Source organism: Cololabis saira, unplaced genomic scaffold (genome assembly GCF_033807715.1).
Source record: "Cololabis saira isolate AMF1-May2022 unplaced genomic scaffold, fColSai1.1 scf522, whole genome shotgun sequence".
In the NCBI taxonomy this organism is placed as follows: Eukaryota; Metazoa; Chordata; class Actinopteri; order Beloniformes; family Belonidae; genus Cololabis; species Cololabis saira.
In genome coordinates, this window is record NW_026906686.1 from 1 (window position 1) to 5,000 (window position 5,000).

The window sequence follows — 5,000 nt, forward strand, 5'->3', positions numbered from 1 at the left end:
TGTTACCACGTTGAAATATGTGTGGGTAGATTAAGCGAGAGCGCTCTCTGCTGGTTGAAAATGCTTACAGCACCTGGTATTCCCAGGCATTCTCCCATCCAAGTACTAACCAGGCCCGACCCTGCTTAGCTTCCGAGATCAGACGAGATCGGGCGCATCCAGGCTGGTATGGCCGTAAGCTGAAGCTGCAGCTTGAAATACTTCTTATATGGAGTTGAAGATAAGTATATAATACAAGTCATTGATTTGTTGGTGATAATAATTTAGAAGCGCTTATTTGTTGGAGTTAAAGTGCCTTAACCATGTGCAAAACACTTTAGGACGTGAGCTGTCGCTGTTACCACGTTGAAATATGTGTGGGTAGATTAAGCGAGAGCGCTCTCTGCTGGTTGAAAATGCTTACAGCACCTGGTATTCCCAGGCGGTCTCCCATCCAAGTACTAACAAGGCCCGACCCTGCTTAGCTTCCGAGATCAGACGAGATCGGGCGCATCCAGGCTGGTATGGCCGTAAGCAGAAGCTGCTGCTTGAAATACCTCTTATATGGAGTTGAAGATAAGTCATAGAATATAAGTCATTGATTTCTTGGTGATAAGAATTTAGAAGCGCTTATTTGTTGGAGTTAAAGTGCCTTAACCATGTGCAAAACACTTTAGGACATGAGCTGTCGCTGTTACCACGTTGAAATTCGTGTGGGTAAATTAAGCGAGAGCGCTCTCTGCTGGTTGAAAATGCTTACAGCACCTGGTATTCCCAGGCGGTCTCCCATCCAAGTACTAACCAGGCCTGACCCTGCTTAGCTTCCGAGATCAGATGAGATCGGGCGCATCCAGGCTGGTATGGCCGTAAGCAGAAGCTGCAGCTTGAAATACCTCTGATATGGAGTTGAAGATAAGTCATAGAATATAAGTCATTGATTTGTTGGTTTTATTTGTTGGAGTTAAAGTGCCTTAACCATGTGCAAAACACTTTAGGACGTGAGCTGTCGCTGTTACCACGTTGAAATATGTGTGGGTAGATTAAGCGTGAGCGTTCTCTGCTGGTTGAAAAAGCTTACAGCACCTGGTATTCCCAGGCGGTCTCCCATCCAAGTACTAACAAGGCCTGACCCTGCTTAGCTTCCGAGATCAGACGAGATCGGGCGCATTCAGGCTGGTATGGCCGTAAGCTGAAGCTGCAGCTTGAAATACTTCTTATATGGAGTTGAAGATAAGTATATAATACAAGTCATTGATTTGTTGGTGATAATAATTTAGAAGCGCTTATTTGTTGGAGTTAAAGTGCCTTAACCATGTGCAAAACACTTTAGGACGTGAGCTGTCGCTGTTACCACGTTGAAATATGTGTGGGTAGATTAAGCGAGAGCGCTCTCTGCTGGTTGAAAATGCTTACAGCACCTGGTATTCCCAGGCGGTCTCCCATCCAAGTACTAACAAGGCCCGACCCTGCTTAGCTTCCGAGATCAGACGAGATCGGGCGCATCCAGGCTGGTATGGCCGTAAGCAGAAGCTGCTGCTTGAAATACCTCTTATATGGAGTTGAAGATAAGTCATAGAATATAAGTCATTGATTTCTTGGTGATAAGAATTTAGAAGCGCTTATTTGTTGGAGTTAAAGTGCCTTAACCATGTGCAAAACACTTTAGGACATGAGCTGTCGCTGTTACCACGTTGAAATTCGTGTGGGTAAATTAAGCGAGAGCGCTCTCTGCTGGTTGAAAATGCTTACAGCACCTGGTATTCCCAGGCGGTCTCCCATCCAAGTACTAACCAGGCCTGACCCTGCTTAGCTTCCGAGATCAGATGAGATCGGGCGCATCCAGGCTGGTATGGCCGTAAGCAGAAGCTGCAGCTTGAAATACCTCTGATATGGAGTTGAAGATAAGTCATAGAATATAAGTCATTGATTTGTTGGTTTTATTTGTTGGAGTTAAAGTGCCTTAACCATGTGCAAAACACTTTAGGACGTGAGCTGTCGCTGTTACCACGTTGAAATATGTGTGGGTAGATTAAGCGTGAGCGCTCTCTGCTGGTTGAAAAAGCTTACAGCACCTGGTATTCCCAGGCGGTCTCCCATCCAAGTACTAACAAGGCCTGACCCTGCTTAGCTTCCGAGATCAGACGAGATCGGGCGCATTCAGGCTGGTACGGCCGTAAGCAGAAGCTGCAGCTTGAAATACCTATTATATGGAGTTGAAGATAAGTCATAGAATATAAGTCATTGATTTGTTGGTTTTATTTGTTGAAGTTAAAGTGCCTTAACCATGTGCAAAACACTTTAGGACGTGAGCTGTCGCTGTTACCACGTTGAAATATGTGTGGCTAGATTAAGCAAGACCGTTCTCTGCTGGTTGAAAAAGCTTACAGCACCTGGTATTCCCAGTCGGTCTCCCATCCAAGTACTAACCAGGCCCGACCCTGCTTAGCTTCCGAGATCAGACTAGATCGGGCTCATCCACGTGTACATGAGGTTTCTTGTACATGAGGTTTCTTCAGAACAGTCGAGGGTCTGTTATGGTGTTCCGCAGGGTTCAGTGCTAGGGCCAGTCTTGTTCAGTTTATACATGCAGCCGTTGGGAAGTATAATCCAGAATCACGGCATACACTTTCATTGTTATGCTGATGATACGCAGCTCTACTTGTCTATGAAGCCGGATGAAACAGAACCGTTAGTTAAACTTCAGGCATGTCTTAGGGACATCAAGGACTGGATGTCCAGAAATTTCTTGCTTCTAAATTCAGATAAAACAGAGGTTATCATTCTTGGTCCAGAGCATTTTAGGAAGGGATTAGATGGTGCTGCGATGGCTTCCAGTGCAACTGTGAGAAACCTTGGTGTTGTTTTCGATCAGGATTTGTCGTTTAAACCATATGTTAATCAGGTTTGTAAAATAGCGTTTTTCCATCTCCGTAATATTGCAAAAATTAGGAAAATCCTCTCGCAGAGGGATGCAGAGAAACTAGTTCATGCGTTTGTATCTTCTAGACTGGATTACTGTAATGTGTTGTTAGCAGGATGTCCAAGTAATTTGCTGAATAGGCTCCAGCTGATCCAAAATGCAGCAGCACGAGTGCTGACAGGAATTCGCAGGAGAGACCACGTCTCTCCAGTGTTAGCGTCGCTCCATTGGCTACCTGTAAAATTCAGAATTCAATTTAAAATTTTATTACTTGCATATAAAGCCCAAAACGGCTTAGCTCCGCAGTATTTACAAGATTTGATAGTGCCTTATGTTCCTGGCCGAGCTCTCCGCTCCCAGGGTGCAGGTTTACTCGTAGTTCCTAGAGTATCTAAATGTAGATTTGGAGGGCGGGCGTTCTGCTATCAGGCACCATTACTTTGGAACCAACTTCCAATCTGGGTTAAGGAGGCTGACACCACCTCCACCTTTAAAACTAAACTTAAAACCTTTCTGTTTAGTAAAGCTTATAGTTAGTGTTAAGTAAACCTCTAGCTGGTGTTGGTAAATCTCTAGGTAGTGTAAACTTTAGTGTGTTAGAGTCAGTAGTCATTGTCGCAGCTATAGAACAAAACTATAATAGTTAGTCTCAAATATAGCTTCGCGGTAGATATGCTGCTATAGGCTTATGCTGCAGGGGGGCACCGACATGATCCGCTGGGCGGTGCCTCTCACCCTTCTTCTCCTCTCCTTTTCCCTGCCTCTCTTCTCCATTACCATTTTTATTTATTATAAATATCTCATAGCTATCATTTTTGTCCATTGTTCCTGTAGTTTCTTGTGCCGGCCCCCCTTTTTTCTCTTTTGTGTATGTTTGCAGGCCGGAGCCTCAGGAGCTGCGTTCTGGCCTGTGTTCCCGGCCCTCCCCCCCCTCTGGTCATCCCATTGCTTCTTCCACCTGCCTACGTGGATGTCTGCTGTTGCTGCTTCCGCCTGCCTGCACCCCCCCCCCTCTGGTCATCCCGCTGCTGCTTCCACATGACTGTTGTGTGCTGCTGACGCCCCCCCCCACCTCTGGTCATCCCGCTGCTGCTTCCACCTGCCTGCTGTGTGCTGTCGACGTCCCTGACTCCCCCAGTCTGGCCTTCGGCAGGAGGGTCCCCCCTTATGAGCCTGGTCCTGCTCAAGGTTTCTTCCCTCCTAAAGGGGAGTTTTTCCTTGCCACTGTTTGGCTTAAGGCTTTTCTCCCACTAAGGGAGTTTTTACCTGCCATTGTTTATATAATAATTGCTCGGGGGTTTATGTTTATGTTTATGTTTATGTTTATGTTCATGTTCTGGATCTCTGGAAAGCGTCTAGAGACAACATCTGTTGTATTAGACGCTATATAAATAAAATTGAATTGAATTGAATTGAAATCCAGGCTAGTATGGCCGTAAGCAGAAGCTGCAGCTTGAAATACCTCTGATATGGAGTTGAAGATAAGTCATAGAATATAAGTCATTGATTTGTTGGTTTTATTTGTTGGAGTTAAAGTGCCTTAACCATGTGCAAAACACTTTAGGACGTGAACTGTCGCTCTTACCACGTTGAAATATGTGTGGGTAGATTAAGCGAGAGCGCTCTCTGCTGGTTGAAAAAGCTTACAGGACCTGGTATTCCCAGGCGGTCTCCCATCCAAGTACTAACCAGGCCCGACCCTGCTTAGCTTCCGAGATCAGACGAGATTGGGCGCATCCAGGCTGGTATGGCCGTAAGCTGAAGCTGCAGCTTGAAATACTTCTTATATGGAGTTGAAGATAAGTATATAATACAAGTCATTGATTTGTTGGTGATAATAATTTAGAAGCGCTTATTTGTTGGAGTTAAAGTGCCTTAACCATGTGCAAAACACTTTAGGACGTGAGCTGTCGCTCTTACCACGTTAAAATATGTGTGGGTAGATTAAGCGAGAGCGCTCTCTGCTGGTTGAAAAAGCTTACAGCACCTGGTATTCCCAGGCGGTCTCCCATCCAAGTACCAACCAGGCCCGACCCTGCTTAGCTTCCGAGATCAGACGAGATCGGGCGCATCCAGGCTGGTATGGCCGTAAGCTGAAGCT

At 45.6% G+C, this 5,000-nt stretch overlaps 9 non-coding genes across 9 annotated transcripts; all 9 read right to left on the bottom strand.

Annotated features, from left to right (window-relative positions):
- Positions 1-61: 61 nt before the first annotated feature.
- Positions 62-180, bottom strand: LOC133440305 (5S ribosomal RNA). The gene has a single exon (XR_009782329.1). It is a non-coding gene; the product is annotated as a 5S ribosomal RNA (ribosomal RNA).
- Positions 181-396: 216 nt separating this feature from the next.
- LOC133440312 (5S ribosomal RNA) lies at positions 397-515 on the bottom strand. The gene has a single exon (XR_009782335.1). It is a non-coding gene; the product is annotated as a 5S ribosomal RNA (ribosomal RNA).
- Positions 516-732: 217 nt separating this feature from the next.
- On the bottom strand, positions 733-851 carry LOC133440309 (5S ribosomal RNA). Its single transcript, XR_009782333.1, has one exon. It is a non-coding gene; the product is annotated as a 5S ribosomal RNA (ribosomal RNA).
- Positions 852-1,050: 199 nt separating this feature from the next.
- LOC133440306 (5S ribosomal RNA) lies at positions 1,051-1,169 on the bottom strand. The gene has a single exon (XR_009782330.1). It is a non-coding gene; the product is annotated as a 5S ribosomal RNA (ribosomal RNA).
- Positions 1,170-1,385: 216 nt separating this feature from the next.
- Positions 1,386-1,504, bottom strand: LOC133440313 (5S ribosomal RNA). The gene has a single exon (XR_009782336.1). It is a non-coding gene; the product is annotated as a 5S ribosomal RNA (ribosomal RNA).
- A 217-nt stretch (positions 1,505-1,721) lies between these two features.
- LOC133440311 (5S ribosomal RNA) lies at positions 1,722-1,840 on the bottom strand. The gene has a single exon (XR_009782334.1). It is a non-coding gene; the product is annotated as a 5S ribosomal RNA (ribosomal RNA).
- A 199-nt stretch (positions 1,841-2,039) lies between these two features.
- On the bottom strand, positions 2,040-2,158 carry LOC133440308 (5S ribosomal RNA). Its single transcript, XR_009782332.1, has one exon. It is a non-coding gene; the product is annotated as a 5S ribosomal RNA (ribosomal RNA).
- A 2,381-nt stretch (positions 2,159-4,539) lies between these two features.
- LOC133440307 (5S ribosomal RNA) lies at positions 4,540-4,658 on the bottom strand. The gene has a single exon (XR_009782331.1). It is a non-coding gene; the product is annotated as a 5S ribosomal RNA (ribosomal RNA).
- Positions 4,659-4,874: 216 nt separating this feature from the next.
- LOC133440304 (5S ribosomal RNA) lies at positions 4,875-4,993 on the bottom strand. Its single transcript, XR_009782328.1, has one exon. It is a non-coding gene; the product is annotated as a 5S ribosomal RNA (ribosomal RNA).
- Positions 4,994-5,000: the final 7 nt, after the last annotated feature.